At 40.1% G+C, this 22,750-nt stretch overlaps 8 non-coding genes across 8 annotated transcripts; all 8 read left to right on the top strand.

Moving 5' to 3' along the window:
- The first annotated feature begins 1,925 nt into the window (after positions 1–1,925).
- Positions 1,926–1,997, top strand: trnag-ucc (transfer RNA glycine (anticodon UCC)). Its single transcript has one exon. It is a non-coding gene; the product is annotated as a tRNA-Gly (tRNA).
- Positions 1,998–4,008: 2,011 nt separating this feature from the next.
- On the top strand, positions 4,009–4,080 carry trnag-ucc (transfer RNA glycine (anticodon UCC)). Its single transcript has one exon. It is a non-coding gene; the product is annotated as a tRNA-Gly (tRNA).
- Positions 4,081–6,092: 2,012 nt separating this feature from the next.
- Positions 6,093–6,164, top strand: trnag-ucc (transfer RNA glycine (anticodon UCC)). The gene has a single exon. It is a non-coding gene; the product is annotated as a tRNA-Gly (tRNA).
- Positions 6,165–10,259: 4,095 nt separating this feature from the next.
- On the top strand, positions 10,260–10,331 carry trnag-ucc (transfer RNA glycine (anticodon UCC)). Its single transcript has one exon. It is a non-coding gene; the product is annotated as a tRNA-Gly (tRNA).
- Positions 10,332–12,343: 2,012 nt separating this feature from the next.
- Positions 12,344–12,415, top strand: trnag-ucc (transfer RNA glycine (anticodon UCC)). The gene has a single exon. It is a non-coding gene; the product is annotated as a tRNA-Gly (tRNA).
- Positions 12,416–14,426: 2,011 nt separating this feature from the next.
- Positions 14,427–14,498, top strand: trnag-ucc (transfer RNA glycine (anticodon UCC)). The gene has a single exon. It is a non-coding gene; the product is annotated as a tRNA-Gly (tRNA).
- A 2,011-nt stretch (positions 14,499–16,509) lies between these two features.
- On the top strand, positions 16,510–16,581 carry trnag-ucc (transfer RNA glycine (anticodon UCC)). Its single transcript has one exon. It is a non-coding gene; the product is annotated as a tRNA-Gly (tRNA).
- Positions 16,582–20,677: 4,096 nt separating this feature from the next.
- trnag-ucc (transfer RNA glycine (anticodon UCC)) lies at positions 20,678–20,749 on the top strand. Its single transcript has one exon. It is a non-coding gene; the product is annotated as a tRNA-Gly (tRNA).
- The last annotated feature ends 2,001 nt before the right edge of the window (positions 20,750–22,750 follow it).

Here is a 22,750-nt window from a genome sequence, read left to right as displayed (position 1 = left end):
ATTCTCATCATCCAATCAGATTCATTCTCCTGCTTGATCAGCGTCGCCCTGGAGCAAGTTTGTTTCCTTCAAGTGTTTCTCCAATTTCCTATTGAAATCATTGATTGTCTCTGCTTCCACCACACTTGCGGACAGATAGTTGCAGCAGGTATAACAAAAAGTGCTTCCTCACATTTCCCTGCATCTCTTTCCCAAGACCATCAATCTGTGTCTCCTAGTCCATGTACCATCAAATAATGGGAACAGGTTCTCCTTGTATGACTTACCTACACCTGTATCAAATTTCCCCTCAATCCACATTGCTGTAAGGAGAACAACCACTTACTTAGATAACACAATCCAGAGCCATCTATCCAAGCTTTTCAATAACAAAAGAATAGTTGTGTTGTAAGTAGTCTAGATAGGAGCATAACATCAAGAGACTTTGATAGATCAACTGTTTGTCGCTGCCCAACGCATCAGATTTTCTGTATCACCTGAACACTGCTCACCGCTGTGTAAAGGTTAGAGTATTTTCATGGCTTACATTTATGCAAGAACTGCAATGTCAAGGTTGGATTGTAAAGCATGATGGTCATCTTCACTGAACTACGTCAAAATGTCATGTTGAGAGTGGTGTCAGTGTGGAAGATGCACGTAGCCATAGGAAAAAAACGGCAAGTCATGTAGCTGGAGGGGGATCCACAATGTGGGGGCGATGGACCGTGACATATTTTACGTTTGTGACAAATAAGAACAACTAAAATAATAGGATTAATGATATGCTTTGCACGTCAATAGAGAGAAGTCTGTTTGATCTGTTGCTTGCTTTATTATGAAATTTATTTTCAGGGCTGTACTTTGTTTAAACCTTTGTGTGAGAACAATGGGAGAGACACCAGCACTCCTTGCAGGGAGAGAGAAGAGATAAAGGCAGAATTAAAGAAAAAATGTCTGGGATCAGCAAGAATGTAACCTTTAGGATCTTTGCTAAAATAGAAAGAATCTGGAAGCATCTGTAATGTGTGTAGATTCAACTATTAACTAACTAGTGTCAAACAATGATGTCAACCTGGACCAATTAGGACACTTAGAACAATTCAAAACTAATATGGTAACATCCTTGCACCACAAAAAGGATAAAAGAAAGGGTGGTACAGGACATCGTCATCACACTTAGACAGGGGTCAACAGAAGATCGTTGGTACTTAAAAGGAGAAGATAGAATGCAGTCAAGAAAACACAGCAAGGGATGAAGAAGGAGAGAAGTCCGTGCCGCAGCAAGCACAGAAACAAGAACGGGTGTTGTGTGTTGCTGCATATCTATTACCATTGTTAAGTATTAACTTTGTAGATCTTAGTTAAGCCTAATAAACTCTCTGACTTGGTCACATAACTTGAGTTTGTACCTTGTAGGTCTATCGTGGTCAGTAATCTAAAGGTGAGACGTGTTGGGGATTCGCTGTCTCACCTCTGTTCAGGTAACATCGACCTGAAACTTACAGCTCTTTACTACATGCATACATTGCTATGTATTTTTTCCTCCTCAAACTTCGAAATTGTGGCCCCGTTAAAAACATTGTTCTCCGTACAGTTTTCTGCGTCACCTCACTGCATAGTTCTGCCCAGGAAGCAAAAATGATCAGTTCAGTACGTAACTTTAAAATAAAAGCAAAACACTGCGGATGCTGGAAATCTGAAATAAAAACAAGAAATGCTGGAAGTACTCAGCAGGTCTGGCAGCATCTGTGTAGAGAGAAGCAGAGTTAACGTTTCAGGTGAGTGACCTTTGATCAGAATATTTGCAGCACTGTCTGTTTTTATTTCAGATTTCCAGCATTCACAGTATTGTGTTTTTATGAACATGAACGGACTGCTCAGCTGCAAGTTGAAATCATTGTACAGCTTTCTATTAATCAAAACGCCGGAGAAATGCAGAATAGTAAGCGATGGTGGTATAGTGGTGAGCATAGCTGCCTTCCAAGCAGTTGGTCCGGGTTCGATTCCCGGCCATCGCAATCCTAAATTGTGTTTTTACCTTACGTTGCAGTATTTTACTAACGAAAAAGTTTCAAAGCCTTGACAGAATTGAAGTTGATAAAATATTCTCATCATCCAATCAGATTCATTCTCCTGCTTGATCAGCGTCGCCCTGGAGCAAGTTTGTTTCCTTCCAGTGTTTCTCCAATTTCCCATTGAAATCATTGAATGTCTTTGCTTCCACCACACTTGTGGACAGATAGTTGCAGCAGGAATAACAAAAAGTGCTTCCTCACATTTCCCTGCATCTCTTTCCCAAAACCATCAATCTGTGTCTCCTAGTCCTTGTACCATCAAATAATGGGAACAGGTTCTCCTTGTCTAACTTACCTATACCTGTATCAAATTTCCCCTCAATCCACATTGCTGTATGGAGAACAACCACTTACTTAGATAACACAATCCAGAGCCATCTATCCAAGCTTTTCAATAACAAAATAATAGTTGTGTTGTAAGTAGTATAGATAGGAGCATAACATCAAGAGACTTTGATAGATCAACTGATTGTCTCTGCCCAACGCATCAGATTTTCTGTATCACCTGAACACTGCTCACCGCTGTGTAAAGTTTAGAGTATTTTCATGGCTTACATTTATGCAAGAACTGCAATGTCAAGGTTGGATTGTAAAGCATGACGGTCATCTTCACTGAACTACGTCAAAATGTCATGTTGAGAGTGGTGTCAGTGTGGAAGATGCACGTAGCCATAGGAAAAAAAAGGCAAGTCATGTAGCTGGAGGGGAATCCACAATGTGGGGGCGATGGACCGTGACATATTTTACGTTTGTGATAAATAAGAACAACTAAAATAATAGGATTAATGAGATGCTTTGTACATCAATATATTGAAGTCTGTTTGATCTGTTGCTTGCTTTATTATGAAATTTGTTTTCAAGGCTATACTTTGTTTAAACCTTTGTGTGAGAACAATGGGAGAGACACCAGCACTCCTTGCAGGGAGAGAGAAGAGATAAAGGCAGAATTGAAGAAAAAAATGTCTGGGATCAGCAAGAATGTAACCTTTAGGATCTTTGCTAAAATAGAAAGAATCTGGAAGCATCTGTAATGTGTGTAGATTCAACTATTAACTAACTAGTGTCAAACAATGATGTCAACCTGGACCAATTAGGACACTTAGAACAATTCAAAACTAATATGGTAACATCCTTGCACCACAAAAAGGATAAAAGAAAGGGTGGTACAGGACATCGTCATCACACTTAGACAGGGGTCAACAGAAGATCGTTGGTACTTAAAAGGAGAAGATAGAATACAGTCAAGAAAACACAGCAAGGGATGAAGAAGGAGAGAAGTCCGTGCCGCAGCAAGCACAGAAACAAGAACGGGTGTTGTGTGTTGCTGCATATCTATTACCATTGTTAAGTATTAACTTTGTACATCTTAGTTAGGCCTAATAAACTCACTGACTTGGTCACATAACTTGAGTTTGTACCTTGTAGGACTATCGTGGTCAGGAATCTAAAGGTGAGACGTGTTGGGTATTCGATGTCTCACCTCTGTTCAGGTAACATCGACCTGAAACTTACAGCTCTTTACTATATGCATACATTGCTATGTATTTTGTCCTCCTCAAACTTCGAAATTGTGGGCCCGTTAAAAACATTGTTCTCCGTACAGTTTTCTGCGTCACCTCACTGCATAGTTCTGCCCAGGAAGCAAAAAGGATCAGTTCACTACGAAACTCTAAAATAAAAGCAAAATACTGCGGATGCTGGAAATCTGAAATAAAAACAAGAAATGCTGGAAATACTCAGCAGGTCTGGCAGCATCTGTGTAGAGAGAAGCAGAGTAAACGTTTCAGGTGAGTGAGCTTTGATCAGAATATTTGCAGCACTGTCTGTTTTTATTTCAGATTTCCAGCATTCACAGTATTGTGTTTTCTGAACATAAACGGACTGCTCAGCTGCAAGTTGAAATCATTGTACAGCATTCTATTAATCGAAACGCCGGAGGGATGCAAAACAGTAAGCGATGGTGGTATAGTGGTGAGCATAGCTGCCTTCCAAGCAGTGGGCCCGGGTTCGATTCCTGGCCATCGCAATCTTAAATTGCAGGTTTACTTTATGTTGCAGTATTTTACAAACGAAAAAGTTTCAAAGCCTTGACAGAATTGAAGTTGATAAAATATTCTCATCATCCAATCAGATTCATTCTCCTGCTTGATCAGCGTCGCCCTGGAGCAAGTTTGTTTCCTTCAAGTGTTTCTCCAATTTCCTATTGAAATCATTGATTGTCTCTGCTTCCACCACACTTGCGGACAGATAGTTGCAGCAGGTATAACAAAAAGTGCTTCCTCACATTTTCCTGCATCTCTTTCCCAAGACCATCAATCTGTGTCTCCTAGTCCATGTACCATCAAATAATGGGAACAGGTTCTCCTTGTCTGACTTACCTACACCTGTATCAAATTTCCCCTCAATCCACATTGCTGTAAGGAGAACAACCACTTACTTAGATAACACAATCCAGAGCCATCTATCCAAGCTTTTCAATAACAAAAGAATAGTTGTGTTGTAAGTAGTCTAGATAGGAGCATAACATCAAGAGACTTTGATAGATCAACTGTTTGTCGCTGCCCAACGCATCAGATTTTCTGTATCACCTAAACACTGCTCACCGCTGTGTAAAGGTTAGAGTAGTTTCATGGCTTACATTTACGCAAGAACTGCAATGTCAAGGTTGGATTGTAAAGCATGATGGTCATCTTCACTGAACTACGTCAAAATGTCATGTTGAGAGTGGTGTCAGTGTGGAAGATGCACGTAGCCATAGGAAAAAAAAGGCAAGTCATGTAGCTGGAGGGGGATCCACAATGTGGGGGCGATGGACCGTGACATATTTTACGTTTGTGACAAATAAGAACAACTAAAATAATAGGTTTAATGATATGCTTTGCACGTCAATAGAGAGAAGTCTGTTTGATCTGTTGCTTGCTTTATTATGAAATTTATTTTCAGGGCTATACTTTGTTTAAACCTTTGTGTGAGATCAATGGGAGAGACACCAGCACTCCTTGCAGGGAGAGAGAAGAGTTAAAGGCAGAATTAAAGAAAAAAATGTCTGGGATCAGCAAGAATGTAACCTTTAGGATCTTTGCTAAAATAGAAAGATTCTGGAAGCATCTGTAATGTGTGTAGATTCAACTATTAACTAACTAGTGTCAAACAATGATGTCAACCTGGACCAATTAGGACACTTAGAACAATTCAAAACTAATATGGTAACATCCTTGCACCACAAAAAGGATAAAAGAAAGGGTGGTACAGGACATCGTCATCACACTTAGACAGGGGTCAACAGAAGATCGTTGGTACTTAAAAGGAGAAGATAGAATGCAGTCAAGAAAACACAGCAAGGGATGAAGAAGGAGAGAAGTCCGTGCCGCAGCAAGCACAGAAACAAGAACGGGTGTTGTGTGTTGCTGCATATCTATTACCATTGTTAAGTATTAACTTTGTAGATCTTAGTTAAGCCTAATAAACTCTCTGACTTGGTCACATAACTTGAGTTTGTACCTTGTAGGTCTATCGTGGTCAGTAATCTAAAGGTGAGACGTGTTGGGGATTCGCTGTCTCACCTCTGTTCAGGTAACATCGACCTGAAACTTACAGCTCTTTACTACATGCATACATTGCTATGTATTTTGTCCTCCTCAAACTTCGAAATTGTGGGCCCGTTAAAAACATTGTTCTCCGTACAGTTTTCTGCGTCACCTCACTGCATAGTTCTGCCCAGGAAGCAAAAAGGATCAGTTCAGTACGTAACTCTAAAATAAAAGCAAAACACTGCGGATGCTGGAAATCTGAAATAAAAACAAGAAATGCTGGAAGTACTCAGCAGGTCTGGCAGCATCTGTGTAGAGAGAAGCAGAGTTAACGTTTCAGGTGAGTGACCTTTGATCAGAATATTTGCAGCACTGTCTGTTTTTATTTCAGATTTCCAGCATTCACAGTTTTGTGTTTTTATGAACATGAACGGACTGCTCAGCTGCAAGTTGAAATCATTGTACAGCTTTCTATTAATCAAAACGCCGGAGAAATGCAGAATGGTAAGCGATGGTGGTATAGTGGTGAGCATAGCTGCCTTCCAAGCAGTTGGTCCGGGTTCGATTCCCGACCATCGCAATCCTAATTTGTGTGTTTACCTTACGTTGCAGTATTTTACTAACGAACAAGTTTCAAAGCCTTGACAGAATTGAAGTTGATGAAATATTCTCATCATCCAATCAGATTCATTCTCCTGCTTGATCAGCGTCGCCCTGGAGCAAGTTTGTTTCCTTCAAGTGTTTCTCCAATTTCCCATTGAAATCATTGAATGTCTTTGCTTCCACCACACTTGTGGACAGACAGTTGCAGCAGGTATAACAAAAAGTGCTTCCACACATTTCCCTGCATCTCTTTCCCAAATCCATCAATCTGTGTCTCCTTGTCCTTGTACCATCAAATAATGGGAACAGGTTCTCCTTGTCTAACTTACCTATACCTGTATCAAATTTCCCCTCAATCCACATTGCTGTATGGAGAACAACCACTTACTTAGATAACACAATCCAGAGCCATCTATCCAAGCTTTTCAATAACAAAAGAATAGTTGTGTTGTAAGTAGTATAGATAGGAACATAACATCAAGAGACTTTGATAGATCAACTGATTGTCTCTGCCCAACGCACCAGATTTTCTGTATCACCTGAACACTGCTCACCGCTGTGTAAAGTTTAGAGTATTTTCATGGCTTACATTTATGCAAGAACTGCAATGTCAAGGTTGGATTGTAAAGCATGACGGTCATCTTCACTGAACTACGTCAAAATGTCATGTTGAGAGGGGTGTCAATGTGGAAGATGCACGTAGCCATAGGAAAAAAAGGCAAGTCATGTAGCTGGAGGGGAATCCACAATGTGGGGGCGATGGACCGTGACATATTTTACGTTTGTGACAAATAAGAACAACTAAAATAATAGGATTAATGATATGCTTTGTGCATCAATAGATTGAAGTCTGTTTGATCTTTTGCATGCTTTATTATGAAATTTGTTTTCAGGGCTATACTTTGTGTAAACCTTTGTGTGAGAACAATGGGAGAGACACCAGCACTCCTTGCAAGGAGAGAGAAGAGATAAAGGCAGAATTAAAGAAAAAAATGTCTGGGATCAGCAAGAATGTAACCTTTAGGATCTTTGCTAAAATAGAAAGAATATGGAAGCATCTGTAATGTGTGTAGAGTCAACTATGAACTAACTAGTGTCAAACAATGATGTCAACCTGGACCAATTCGGACACTTAGAACAATTCAAAACTAATATGGTAACATCCTTGCACCACAAAAAGGATAAAAGAAAGGGTGGTTCAGGACATCGTCATCACACTTAGACAGGGGTCAACAGAAGATCTTTGGTACTTAAAAGGAGAAGATAGAATACAGTCAAGAAAACACAGCAAGGGATGAAGAAGGAGAGAAGTCCATGCCGCAGCAAGCACAGAAACAAGAATGGGTGTTGTTTGTTGCTACATATCTATTACCATTGTTAAGTATTAACTTTGTACATCTTAGTTAAGCCTAATAAACTGTCTGACTTGGTCACATAACTTGAGTTTGTACCTTGTAGGTCTATCGTGGTCAGGAATCTAAAGGTGAGACGTGTTGGGGATTCGCTGTCTCACCTCTGTTCAGGTAACATCGACCTGAAACTTGCAGCTCTTTACTATATGCATACATTGCTATGTATTTTGTCCTCCTCAAACTTCGAAATTGTGGGCCCGGTAAAAAAATTGTTCTCCGTACAGTTTTCTGCGTCACCTCATTGCATAGTTCTGCCCAGGAAGCAAAAAGGATCAGTTCACTACGTAACTCTAAAATAAAAGCAAAATACTTCGGATGCTGGAAATCTGAAATAAAAACAAGAAATGCTGGAAATACTCAGCAGGTCTGGCAGCATCTGTGTAGAGAGAAGCAGAGTTAACGTTTCAGGTGAGTGACCTTTGATCAGAATATTTGCAGCACTGTCTGTTTTTACTTCAGATTTCCAGCATTCACAGTACTGTGTTTTTTATGAACATGAACGGACTGCTCAGCTGCAAGTTGAAATCATTGTACAGCATTCTATTAATCGAAACGCCGGAGACACGCTATGCAGCAAGCGATGGTGGTATAGTGGTGCGCATAGCTGTCTTCCAAGCAGTTGGCCTGGGATCGATTACCGGCCATTGCAATCTTAAATTGCAGGTTTACTTTATGTTGCAGTATTTTGCAAACGAAAAGGTTTCAAAGCCTTGACAGAATTGAAGTTGATAAAATATTCTCATCATCCAATCAGATTCATTCTCCTGCTTGATCAGCGTCGCCCTGGAGCAAGTTTGTTTCCTTCAAGTGTTTCTACAATTTCCTATTGAAATCGTTGATTGACTCTGCTTCCACCACACTTGTGGACAGACAGTTGCAGCAGGTATAACAAAAAGTGCTTCCTCACATTTCCCTGCATCTCTTTCCCAAAACCATCAATCTGTGTCTCCTAGTCCATGTACCATCAAATAATGGGAACAGGTTCTCCTTGTCTGACTTACCTACACCTGTATCAAATTTCCCCTCAATCCACATTGCTGGAAGTAGAACAACCACTTACTTAGATAACACAATCCAGAGCCATCTATCCAAGCTTTTCAATAACAAAAGAATTGTTGTGTTGTAAGTAGTATAGATAGGAGCATAACATCAAGAGACTTTGATAGTTCATCTGATTGTCTCTGCCCAACGCACCAGATTTTCTGTATCACCTGAACACTGCTCACCGCTGAGTAAAGTTTAGAGTATTTTCATGGCTTACATTTATGCAAGAACTGCAATGTCAAGGTTGGATTGTAAAGCATGACGGTCATCTTCACTGAACTACGTCAAAATGTCATGTTGAGAGTGGTGTCAGTGTGGAAGATGCACGTAGCCGTAGGAAGAAAAAGGCAAGTCATGTAGCTGGAGGGGGATCCACAATGTGGGGGCGATGGACCGTGACATATTTTACGTTTGTGACAAATATGAACAACTAAAATCATAGGATTAATGATGTGCTTTGTACATCAATATATTGAAGTCTGTTTGATCTGTTGCTTGCTTTCTCATGAAATTTGTTTTCAAGGCTATACTTTGTTTAAACCTTTGTGTGAGAACAATGGGAGAGACACCAGCACTCCCTGCAGGGAGAGAGAAGAGACAAAGGCAGAATTAAAGAAAAAAATGTCTGGGATCAGCAAGAATGTAACCTTTAGGATCTTTGCTAAAATAGAAAGAATCGGGAAGCATCTGTAATGTGTGTAGATTCAACTATTAACTAACTAGTGTCAAACAATGATGTCAACCTGGACCAATTAGGACACTTAGAACAATTCAAAACTAATATGGTAACATCCTTGCACCACAAAAAGGATAAAAGAAAGGGTGGTACAGGACATCGTCATCACACTTAGACAGGGGTCAACAGAAGATCGTTGGTACTTAAAAGGAGAAGATAGAATACAGTCAAGAAAACACAGCAAGGGATGAAGAAGGAGAGAAGTCCGTGCCGCAGCAAGCACAGAAACAAGAACGGGTGTTGTGTGTTGCTGCATATCTATTACCATTGTTAAGTATTAACTTTGTACATCTTAGTTAGGCCTAATAAACTCACTGACTTGGTCACATAACTTGAGTTTGTACCTTGTAGGACTATCGTGGTCAGGAATCTAAAGGTGAGACGTGTTGGGTATACGATGTCTCACCTCTGTTCAGGTAACATCGACCTGAAACTTACAGCTCTTTACTATATGCATACATTGCTATGTATTTTGTCCTCCTCAAACTTCGAAATTGTGGGCCCGTTAAAAACATTGTTCTCCGTACAGTTTTCTGCGTCACCTCACTGCATAGTTCTGCCCAGGAAGCAAAAAGGATCAGTTCACTACGAAACTCTAAAATAAAAGCAAAATACTGCGGATGCTGGAAATCTGAAATAAAAACAAGAAATGCTGGAAATACTCAGCAGGTCTGGCAGCATCTGTGTAGAGAGAAGCAGAGTAAACGTTTCAGGTGAGTGAGCTTTGATCAGAATATTTGCAGCACTGTCTGTTTTTATTTCAGATTTCCAGCATTCACAGTATTGTGTTTTCTGAACATAAACGGACTGCTCAGCTGCAAGTTGAAATCATTGTACAGCATTCTATTAATCGAAACGCCGGAGGGATGCAAAACAGTAAGCGATGGTGGTATAGTGGTGAGCGTAGCTGCCTTCCAAGCAGTGGGCCCGGGTTCGATTCCTGGCCATCGCAATCTTAAATTGCAGGTTTACTTTATGTTGCAGTATTTTACAAACGAAAAAGTTTCAAAGCCTTGACAGAATTGAAGTTGATAAAATATTCTCATCATCCAATCAGATTCATTCTCCTGCTTGATCAGCGTCGCCCTGGAGCAAGTTTGTTTCCTTCAAGTGTTTCTCCAATTTCCTATTGAAATCATTGATTGTCTCTGCTTCCACCACACTTGCGGACAGATAGTTGCAGCAGGTATAACAAAAAGTGCTTCCTCACATTTCCCTGCATCTCTTTCCCAAGACCATCAATCTGTGTCTCCTAGTCCATGTACCATCAAATAATGGGAACAGGTTCTCCTTGTCTGACTTACCTACACCTGTATCAAATTTCCCCTCAATCCACATTGCTGTAAAGAGAACAACCACTTACTTAGATAACACAATCCAGAGCCATCTATCCAAGCTTTTCAATAACAAAAGAATAGTTGTGTTGTACGTAGTCTAGATAGGAGCATAACATCAAGAGACTTTGATAGATCAACTGTTTGTCGCTGCCCAACGCATCAGATTTTCTGTATCACCTGAACACTGCTCACCGCCGTGTAAAGGTTAGAGTAGTTTCATGGCTTACATTTACGCAAGAACTGCAATGTCAAGGTTGGATTGTAAAGCATGATGGTCATCTTCACTGAACTACGTCAAAATGTCATGTTGAGAGTGGTGTCAGTGTGGAAGATGCACGTAGCCATAGGAAAAAAACGGCAAGTCATGTAGCTGGAGGGGGATCCACAATGTGGGGGCGATGGACCGTGACATATTTTACGTTTGTGACAAATAAGAACAACTAAAATAATAGGATTAATGATATGCTTTGCACGTCAATAGAGAGAAGTCTGTTTGATCTGTTGCTTGCTTTATTATGAAATTTATTTTCAGGGCTATACTTTGTTTAAACCTTTGTGTGAGAACAATGGGAGAGACACCAGCACTCCTTGCAGGGAGAGAGAAGAGATAAAGGCAGAATTAAAGAAACAAATGTCTGGGATCAGCAAGAATGTAACCTTTAGGATCTTTGCTAAAATAGAAAGAATCTGGAAGCATCTGTAATGTGTGTAGATTCAACTATTAACTAACTAGTGTCAAACAATGATGTCAACCTGGACCAATTAGGACACTTAGAACAATTCAAAACTAATATGGTAACATCCTTGCACCACAAAAAGGATAAAAGAAAGGGTGGTACAGGACATCGTCATCACACTTAGACAGGGGTCAACAGAAGATCGTTGGTACTTAAAAGGAGAAGATAGAATGCAGTCAAGAAAACACAGCAAGGGATGAAGAAGGAGAGAAGTCCGTGCCGCAGCAAGCACAGAAACAAGAACGGGTGTTGTGTGTTGCTGCATATCTATTACCATTGTTAAGTATTAACTTTGTAGATCTTAGTTAAGCCTAATAAACTCTCTGACTTGGTCACATAACTTGAGTTTGTACCTTGTAGGTCTATCGTGGTCAGTAATCTAAAGGTGAGACGTGTTGGGGATTCGCTGTCTCACCTCTGTTCAGGTAACATCGACCTGAAACTTACAGCTCTTTACTACATGCATACATTGCTATGTATTTTGTCCTCCTCAAACTTCGAAATTGTGGGCCCGTTAAAAACATTGTTCTCCGTACAGTTTTCTGCGTCACCTCACTGCATAGTTCTGCCCAGGAAGCAAAAATGATCAGTTCAGTACGTAACTCTAAAATAAAAGCAAAACACTGCGGATGCTGGAAATCTGAAATAAAAACAAGAAATGCTGGAAGTACTCAGCAGGTCTGGCAGCATCTGTGTAGAGAGAAGCAGAGTTAACGTTTCAGGTGAGTGACCTTTGATCAGAATATTTGCAGCACTGTCTGTTTTTATTTCAGATTTCCAGCATTCACAGTTTTGTGTTTTTATGAACATGAACGGACTGCTCAGCTGCAAGTTGAAATCATTGTACAGCTTTCTATTAATCAAAACGCCGGAGAAATGCAGAATAGTAAGCGATGGTGGTATAGTGGTGAGCATAGCTGCCTTCCAAGCAGTTGGTCCGGGTTCGATTCCCGACCATCGCAATCCTAATTTGTGTGTTTACCTTACGTTGCAGTATTTTACTAACGAACATGTTTCAAAGCCTTGACAGAATTGAAGTTGATGAAATATTCTCATCATCCAATCAGATTCATTCTCCTGCTTGATCAGCGTCGCCCTGGAGCAAGTTTGTTTCCTTCAAGTGTTTCTCCAATTTCCCATTGAAATCATTGAATGTCTTTGCTTCCACCACACTTGTGGACAGACAGTTGCAGCAGGTATAACAAAAAGTGCTTCCTCACATTTCCCTGCATCTCTTTCCCAAATCCATCAATCTGTGTCTCCTTGTCCTTGTACCATCAAATAATGGGAACAGGTTCTCCTTGTCTAACTTACCTATACCTGTATCAAATTTCCCCTCAATCCACATTGCTGTATGGAGAACAACCACTTACTTAGATAACACAATCCAGAGCCATCTATCCAAGCTTTTCAATAACAAAAGAATAGTTGTGTTGTAAGTAGTATAGATAGGAACATAACATCAAGAGACTTTGATAGATCAACTGATTGTCTCTGCCCAACGCACCAGATTTTCTGTATCACCTGAACACTGCTCACCGCTGTGTAAAGTTTAGAGTATTTTCATGGCTTACATTTATGCAAGAACTGCAATGTCAAGGTTGGATTGTAAAGCATGACGGTCATCTTCACTGAACTACGTCAAAATGTCATGTTGAGAGGGGTGTCAATGTGGAAGATGCACGTAGCCATAGGAAAAAAAGGCAAGTCATGTAGCTGGAGGGGAATCCACAATGTGGGGGCGATGGACCGTGACATATTTTACGTTTGTGACAAATAAGAACAACTAAAATAATAGGATTAATGATATGCTTTGTGCATCAATAGATTGAAGTCTGTTTGATCTTTTGCATGCTTCATTATGAAATTTGTTTTCAAGGCTATACTTTGTGTAAACCTTTGTGTGAGAACAATGGGAGAGACACCAGCACTCCCTGCAGGGAGAGAGAAGAGACAAAGGCAGAATTAAAGAAAAAAATGTCTGGGATCAGCAAGAATGTAACCTTTAGGATCTTTGCTAAAATAGAAAGAATATGGAAGCATCTGTAATGTGTGTAGATTCAACTATTAACTAACTAGTGTCAAACAATGATGTCAACCTGGACCAATTAGGACACTTAGAACAATTCAAAACTAATATGGTAACATCCTTGCACCACAAAAAGGATAAAAGAAAGGGTGGTACAGGACATCGTCATCACACTTAGACAGGGGTCAACAGAAGATCGTTGGTACTTAAAAGGAGAAGATAGAATGCAGTCAAGAAAACACAGCAAGGGATGAAGAAGGAGAGAAGTCCGTGCCGCAGCAAGCACAGAAACAAGAACGGGTGTTGTGTGTTGCTGCATATCTATTACCATTGTTAAGTATTAACTTTGTAGATCTTAGTTAAGCCTAATAAACTCTCTGACTTGGTCACATAACTTGAGTTTGTACCTTGTAGGTCTATCGTGGTCAGTAATCTAAAGGTGAGACGTGTTGGGGATTCGCTGTCTCACCTCTGTTCAGGTAACATCGACCTGAAACTTACAGCTCTTTACTACATGCATACATTGCTATGTATTTTGTCCTCCTCAAACTTCGAAATTGTGGGCCCGTTAAAAACATTGTTCTCCGTACAGTTTTCTGCGTCACCTCACTGCATAGTTCTGCCCAGGAAGCAAAAATGATCAGTTCAGTACGTAACTCTAAAATAAAAGCAAAACACTGCGGATGCTGGAAATCTGAAATAAAAACAAGAAATGCTGGAAGTACTCAGCAGGTCTGGCAGCATCTGTGTAGAGAGAAGCAGAGTTAACGTTTCAGGTGAGTGACTTTTGATCAGAATATTTGCAGCACTGTCTGTTTTTATTTCAGATTTCCAGCATTCACAGTTTTGTGTTTTTATGAACATGAACGGACTGCTCAGCTGCAAGTTGAAATCATTGTACAGCTTTCTATTAATCAAAACGCCGGAGAAATGCGGAATAGTAAGCGATGGTGGTATAGTGGTGAGCATAGCTGCCTTCCAAGCAGTTGGTCCGGGTTCGATTCCCGACCATCGCAATCCTAATTTGTGTGTTTACCTTACGTTGCAGTATTTTACTAACGAACATGTTTCAAAGCCTTGACAGAATTGAAGTTGATGAAATATTCTCATCATCCAATCAGATTCATTCTCCTGCTTGATCAGCGTCGCCCTGGAGCAAGTTTGTTTCCTTCAAGTGTTTCTCCAATTTCCCATTGAAATCATTGAATGTCTTTGCTTCCACCACACTTGTGGACAGACAGTTGCAGCAGGTATAACAAAAAGTGCTTCCTCACATTTCCCTGCATCTCTTTCCCAAATCCATCAATCTGTGTCTCCTTGTCCTTGTACCATCAAATAATGGGAACAGGTTCTCCTTGTCTAACTTACCTATACCTGTATCAAATTTCCCCTCAATCCACATTGCTGTATGGAGAACAACCACTTACTTAGATAACACAATCCAGAGCCATCTATCCAAGCTTTTCAATAACAAAAGAATAGTTGTGTTGTAAGTAGTATAGATAGGAACATAACATCAAGAGACTTTGATAGATCAACTGATTGTCTCTGCCCAACGCACCAGATTTTCTGTATCACCTGAACACTGCTCACCGCTGTGTAAAGTTTAGAGTATTTTCATGGCTTACATTTATGCAAGAACTGCAATGTCAAGGTTGGATTGTAAAGCATGACGGTCATCTTCACTGAACTACGTCAAAATGTCATGTTGAGAGGGGTGTCAATGTGGAAGATGCACGTAGCCATAGGAAAAAAAGGCAAGTCATGTAGCTGGAGGGGAATCCACAATGTGGGGGCGATGGACCGTGACATATTTTACGTTTGTGACAAATAAGAACAACTAAAATAATAGGATTAATGATATGCTTTGTGCATCAATAGATTGAAGTCTGTTTGATCTTTTGCATGCTTCATTATGAAATTTGTTTTCAAGGCTATACTTTGTGTAAACCTTTGTGTGAGAACAATGGGAGAGACACCAGCACTCCCTGCAGGGAGAGAGAAGAGACAAAGGCAGAATTAAAGAAAAAAATGTCTGGGATCAGCAAGAATGTAACCTTTAGGATCTTTGCTAAAATAGAAAGAATATGGAAGCATCTGTAATGTGTGTAGATTCAACTATTAACTAACTAGTGTCAAACAATGATGTCAACCTGGACCAATTAGGACACTTAGAACAATTCAAAACTAATATGGTAACATCCTTGCACCACAAAAAGGATAAAAGAAAGGGTGGTACAGGACATCGTCATCACACTTAGACAGGGGTCAACAGAAGATCGTTGGTACTTAAAAGGAGAAGATAGAATGCAGTCAAGAAAACACAGCAAGGGATGAAGAAGGAGAGAAGTCCGTGCCGCAGCAAGCACAGAAACAAGAACGGGTGTTGTGTGTTGCTGCATATCTATTACCATTGTTAAGTATTAACTTTGTAGATCTTAGTTAAGCCTAATAAACTCTCTGACTTGGTCACATAACTTGAGTTTGTACCTTGTAGGTCTATCGTGGTCAGTAATCTAAAGGTGAGACGTGTTGGGGATTCGCTGTCTCACCTCTGTTCAGGTAACATCGACCTGAAACTTACAGCTCTTTACTACATGCATACATTGCTATGTATTTTGTCCTCCTCAAACTTCGAAATTGTGGGCCCGTTAAAAACATTGTTCTCCGTACAGTTTTCTGCGTCACCTCACTGCATAGTTCTGCCCAGGAAGCAAAAATGATCAGTTCAGTACGTAACTCTAAAATAAAAGCAAAACACTGCGGATGCTGGAAATCTGAAATAAAAACAAGAAATGCTGGAAGTACTCAGCAGGTCTGGCAGCATCTGTGTAGAGAGAAGCAGAGTTAACGTTTCAGGTGAGTGACTTTTGATCAGAATATTTGCAGCACTGTCTGTTTTTATTTCAGATTTCCAGCATTCACAGTTTTGTGTTTTTATGAACATGAACGGACTGCTCAGCTGCAAGTTGAAATCATTGTACAGCTTTCTATTAATCAAAACGCCGGAGAAATGCGGAATAGTAAGCGATGGTGGTATAGTGGTGAGCATAGCTGCCTTCCAAGCAGTTGGTCCGGGTTCGATTCCCGACCATCGCAATCCTAATTTGTGTGTTTACCTTACGTTGCAGTATTTTACTAACGAACATGTTTCAAAGCCTTGACAGAATTGAAGTTGATGAAATATTCTCATCATCCAATCAGATTCATTCTCCTGCTTGATCAGCGTCGCCCTGGAGCAAGTTTGTTTCCTTCAAGTGTTTCTCCAATTTCCCATTGAAATCATTGAATGTCTTTGCTTCCACCACACTTGTGGACAGACAGTTGCAGCAGGTATAACAAAAAGTGCTTCCTCACATTTCCCTGCATCTCTTTCCCAAATCCATCAATCTGTGTCTCCTTGTCCTTGTACCATCAAATAATGGGAACAGGTTCTCCTTGTCTAACTTACCTATACCTGTATCAAATTTCCCCTCAATCCACATTGCTGTATGGAGAACAACCACTTACTTAGATAACACAATCCAGAGCCATCTATCCAAGCTTTTCAATAACAAAAGAATAGTTGTGTTGTAAGTAGTATAGATAGGAACATAACATCAAGAGACTTTGATAGATCAACTGATTGTCTCTGCCCAACGCACCAGATTTTCTGTATCACCTGAACACTGCTCACCGCTGTGTAAAGTTTAGAGTATTTTCATGGCTTACATTTATGCAAGAACTGCAATGTCAAGGTTGGATTGTAAAGCATGACGGTCATCTTCACTGAACTACGTCAAAATGTCATGTTGAGAGGGGTGTCAATGTGGAAGATGCACGTAGCCATAGGAAAAAAAGGCAAGTCATGTAGCTGGAGGGGAATCCACAATGTGGGGGCGATGGACCGTGACATATTTTACGTTTGTGACAAATAAGAACAACTAAAATAATAGGATTAATGATATGCTTTGTGCATCAATAGATTGAAGTCTGTTTGATCTTTTGCATGCTTTATTATGAAATTTGTTTTCAAGGCTATACTTTGTGTAAACCTTTGTGTGAGAACAATGGGAGAGACACCAGCACTCCTTGCAAGGAGAGAGAAGAGATAAAGGCAGAATTAAAGAAAAAAATGTCTGGGATCAGCAAGAATGTAACCTTTAGGATCTTTGCTAAAATAGAAAGAATATGGAAGCATCTGTAATGTGTGTAGAGTCAACTATGAACTAACTAGTGTCAAACAATGATGTCAACCTGGACCAATTCGGACACTTAGAACAATTCAAAACTAATATGGTAACATCCTTGCACCACAAAAAGGATAAAAGAAAGGGTGGTTCAGGACATCGTCATCACACTTAGACAGGGGTCAACAGAAGATCTTTGGTACTTAAAAGGAGAAGATAGAATACAGTCAAGAAAACACAGCAAGGGATGAAGAAGGAGAGAAGTCCATGCCGCAGCAAGCACAGAAACAAGAACGGGTGTTGTTTGTTGCTACATATCTATTACCATTGTTAAGTATTAACTTTGTACATCTTAGTTAAGCCTAATAAACTGTCTGACTTGGTCACATAACTTGAGTTTGTACCTTGTAGGTCTATCGTGGTCAGGAATCTAAAGGTGAGACGTGTTGGGGATTCGCTGTCTCACCTCTGTTCAGGTAACATCGACCTGAAACTTGCAGCTCTTTACTATATGCATACATTGCTATGTATTTTGTCCTCCTCAAACTTCGAAATTGTGGGCCCGTTAAAAAAATTGTTCTCCGTACAGTTTTCTGCGTCACCTCATTGCATAGTTCTGCCCAGGAAGCAAAAAGGATCAGTTCACTACGTAACTCTAAAATAAAAGCAAAATACTTCGGATGCTGGAAATCTGAAATAAAAACAAGAAATGCTGGAAATACTCAGCAGGTCTGGCAGCATCTGTGTAGAGAGAAGCAGAGTTAACGTTTCAGGTGAGTGACCTTTGATCAGAATATTTGCAGCACTGTCTGTTTTTACTTCAGATTTCCAGCATTCACAGTACTGTGTTTTTTATGAACATGAACGGACTGCTCAGCTGCAAGTTGAAATCATTGTACAGCATTCTATTAATCGAAACGCCGGAGACACGCTATGCAGCAAGCGATGGTGGTATAGTGGTGCGCATAGCTGTCTTCCAAGCAGTTGGCCTGGGATCGATTACCGGCCATTGCAATCTTAAATTGCAGGTTTACTTTATGTTGCAGTATTTTGCAAACGAAAAGGTTTCAAAGCCTTGACAGAATTGAAGTTGATAAAATATTCTCATCATCCAATCAGATTCATTCTCCTGCTTGATCAGCGTCGCCCTGGAGCAAGTTTGTTTCCTTCAAGTGTTTCTACAATTTCCTATTGAAATCGTTGATTGACTCTGCTTCCACCACACTTGTGGACAGACAGTTGCAGCAGGTATAACAAAAAGTGCTTCCTCACATTTCCCTGCATCTCTTTCCCAAAACCATCAATCTGTGTCTCCTAGTCCATGTACCATCAAATAATGGGAACAGGTTCTCCTTGTCTGACTTACCTACACCTGTATCAAATTTCCCCTCAATCCACATTGCTGGAAGGAGAACAACCACTTACTTAGATAACACAATCCAGAGCCATCTATCCAAGCTTTTCAATAACAAAAGAATTGTTGTGTTGTAAGTAGTATAGATAGGAGCATAACATCAAGAGACTTTGATAGTTCATCTGATTGTCTCTGCCCAACGCACCAGATTTTCTGTATCACCTGAACACTGCTCACCGCTGAGTAAAGTTTAGAGTATTTTCATGGCTTACATTTATGCAAGAACTGCAATGTCAAGGTTGGATTGTAAAGCATGACGGTCATCTTCACTGAACTACGTCAAAATGTCATGTTGAGAGTGGTGTCAGTGTGGAAGATGCACGTAGCCGTAGGAAGAAAAAGGCAAGTCATGTAGCTGGAGGGGGATCCACAATGTGGGGGCGATGGACCGTGACATATTTTACGTTTGTGACAAATATGAACAACTAAAATAATAGGATTAATGATGTGCTTTGTACATCAATATATTGAAGTCTGTTTGATCTGTTGCTTGCTTTCTCATGAAATTTGTTTTCAAGGCTATACTTTGTTTAAACCTTTGTGTGAGAACAATGGGAGAGACACCAGCACTCCCTGCAGGGAGAGAGAAGAGACAAAGGCAGAATTAAAGAAAAAAATGTCTGGGATCAGCAAGAATGTAACCTTTAGGATCTTTGCTAAAATAGAAAGAATCGGGAAGCATCTGTAATGTGTGTAGATTCAACTATTAACTAACTAGTGTCAAACAATGATGTCAACCTGGACCAATTAGGACACTTAGAACAATTCAAAACTAATATGGTAACATCCTTGCACCACAAAAAGGATAAAAGAAAGGGTGGTACAGGACATCGTCATCACACTTAGACAGGGGTCAACAGAAGATCGTTGGTACTTAAAAGGAGAAGATAGAATGCAGTCAAGAAAACACAGCAAGGGATGAAGAAGGAGAGAAGTCCGTGCCGCAGCAAGCACAGAAACAAGAACGGGTGTTGTGTGTTGCTGCATATCTATTACCATTGTTAAGTATTAACTTTGTAGATCTTAGTTAAGCCTAATAAACTCTCTGACTTGGTCACATAACTTGAGTTTGTACCTTGTAGGTCTATCGTGGTCAGTAATCTAAAGGTGAGACGTGTTGGGGATTCGCTGTCTCACCTCTGTTCAGGTAACATCGACCTGAAACTTACAGCTCTTTACTACATGCATACATTGCTATGTATTTTGTCCTCCTCAAACTTCGAAATTGTGGGCCCGTTAAAAACATTGTTCTCCGTACAGTTTTCTGCGTCACCTCACTGCATAGTTCTGCCCAGGAAGCAAAAATGATCAGTTCAGTACGTAACTCTAAAATAAAAGCAAAACACTGCGGATGCTGGAAATCTGAAATAAAAACAAGAAATGCTGGAAGTACTCAGCAGGTCTGGCAGCATCTGTGTAGAGAGAAGCAGAGTTAACGTTTCAGGTGAGTGACCTTTGATCAGAATATTTGCAGCACTGTCTGTTTTTATTTCAGATTTCCAGCATTCACAGTTTTGTGTTTTTATGAACATGAACGGACTGCTCAGCTGCAAGTTGAATTCATTGTACAGCTTTCTATTAATCAAAACGCCGGAGAAATGCAGAATAGTAAGCGATGGTGGTATAGTGGTGAGCATAGCTGCCTTCCAAGCAGTTGGTCCGGGTTCGATTCCCGACCATCGCAATCCTAATTTGTGTGTTTACCTTACGTTGCAGTATTTTACTAACGAACATGTTTCAAAGCCTTGACAGAATTGAAGTTGATGAAATATTCTCATCATCCAATCAGATTCATTCTCCTGCTTGATCAGCGTCGCCCTGGAGCAAGTTTGTTTCCTTCAAGTGTTTCTCCAATTTCCCATTGAAATCATTGAATGTCTTTGCTTCCACCACACTTGTGGACAGACAGTTGCAGCAGGTATAACAAAAAGTGCTTCCTCACATTTCCCTGCATCTCTTTCCCAAATCCATCAATCTGTGTCTCCTTGTCCTTGTACCATCAAATAATGGGAACAGGTTCTCCTTGTCTAACTTACCTATACCTGTATCAAATTTCCCCTCAATCCACATTGCTGTATGGAGAACAACCACTTACTTAGATAACACAATCCAGAGCCATCTATCCAAGCTTTTCAATAACAAAAGAATAGTTGTGTTGTAAGTAGTATAGATAGGAACATAACATCAAGAGACTTTGATAGATCAACTGATTGTCTCTGCCCAACGCACCAGATTTTCTGTATCACCTGAACACTGCTCACCGCTGTGTAAAGTTTAGAGTATTTTCATGGCTTACATTTATGCAAGAACTGCAATGTCAAGGTTGGATTGTAAAGCATGACGGTCATCTTCACTGAACTACGTCAAAATGTCATGTTGAGAGGGGTGTCAATGTGGAAGATGCACGTAGCCATAGGAAAAAAAGGCAAGTCATGTAGCTGGAGGGGAATCCACAATGTGGGGGCGATGGACCGTGACATATTTTACGTTTGTGACAAATAAGAACAACTAAAATAATAGGATTAATGATATGCTTTGTGCATCAATAGATTGAAGTCTGTTTGATCTTTTGCATGCTTTATTATGAAATTTGTTTTCAAGGCTATACTTTGTGTAAACCTTTGTGTGAGAACAATGGGAGAGACACCAGCACTCCTTGCAAGGAGAGAGAAGAGATAAAGGCAGAATTAAAGAAAAAAATGTCTGGGATCAGCAAGAATGTAACCTTTAGGATCTTTGCTAAAATAGAAAGAATATGGAAGCATCTGTAATGTGTGTAGAGTCAACTATGAACTAACTAGTGTCAAACAATGATGTCAACCTGGACCAATTCGGACACTTAGAACAATTCAGAACTAATATGGTAACATCCTTGCACCACAAAAAGGATAAAAGAAAGGGTGGTTCAGGACATCGTCATCACACTTAGACAGGGGTCAACAGAAGATCTTTGGTACTTAAAAGGAGAAGATAGAATACAGTCAAGAAAACACAGCAAGGGATGAAGAAGGAGAGAAGTCCATGCCGCAGCAAGCACAGAAACAAGAACGGGTGTTGTTTGTTGCTACATATCTATTACCATTGTTAAGTATTAACTTTGTACATCTTAGTTAAGCCTAATAAACTGTCTGACTTGGTCACATAACTTGAGTTTGTACCTTGTAGGTCTATCGTGGTCAGGAATCTAAAGGTGAGACGTGTTGGGGATTCGCTGTCTCACCTCTGTTCAGGTAACATCGACCTGAAACTTGCAGCTCTTTACTATATGCATACATTGCTATGTATTTTGTCCTCCTCAAACTTCGAAATTGTGGGCCCGTTAAAAAAATTGTTCTCCGTACAGTTTTCTGCGTCACCTCATTGCATAGTTCTGCCCAGGAAGCAAAAAGGATCAGTTCACTACGTAACTCTAAAATAAAAGCAAAATACTTCGGATGCTGGAAATCTGAAATAAAAACAAGAAATGCTGGAAATACTCAGCAGGTCTGGCAGCATCTGTGTAGAGAGAAGCAGAGTTAACGTTTCAGGTGAGTGACCTTTGATCAGAATATTTGCAGCACTGTCTGTTTTTACTTCAGATTTCCAGCATTCACAGTACTGTGTTTTTTATGAACATGAACGGACTGCTCAGCTGCAAGTTGAAATCATTGTACAGCATTCTATTAATCGAAACGCCGGAGACACG

This window comes from Heterodontus francisci, unplaced genomic scaffold, assembly GCF_036365525.1.
Source record: "Heterodontus francisci isolate sHetFra1 unplaced genomic scaffold, sHetFra1.hap1 HAP1_SCAFFOLD_275, whole genome shotgun sequence".
NCBI classification, from domain to species: domain Eukaryota; kingdom Metazoa; phylum Chordata; class Chondrichthyes; order Heterodontiformes; family Heterodontidae; genus Heterodontus; species Heterodontus francisci.
Note: the sequence above shows the minus strand (reverse complement) of the source record. Positions and strands in the feature narration are given on the sequence as shown.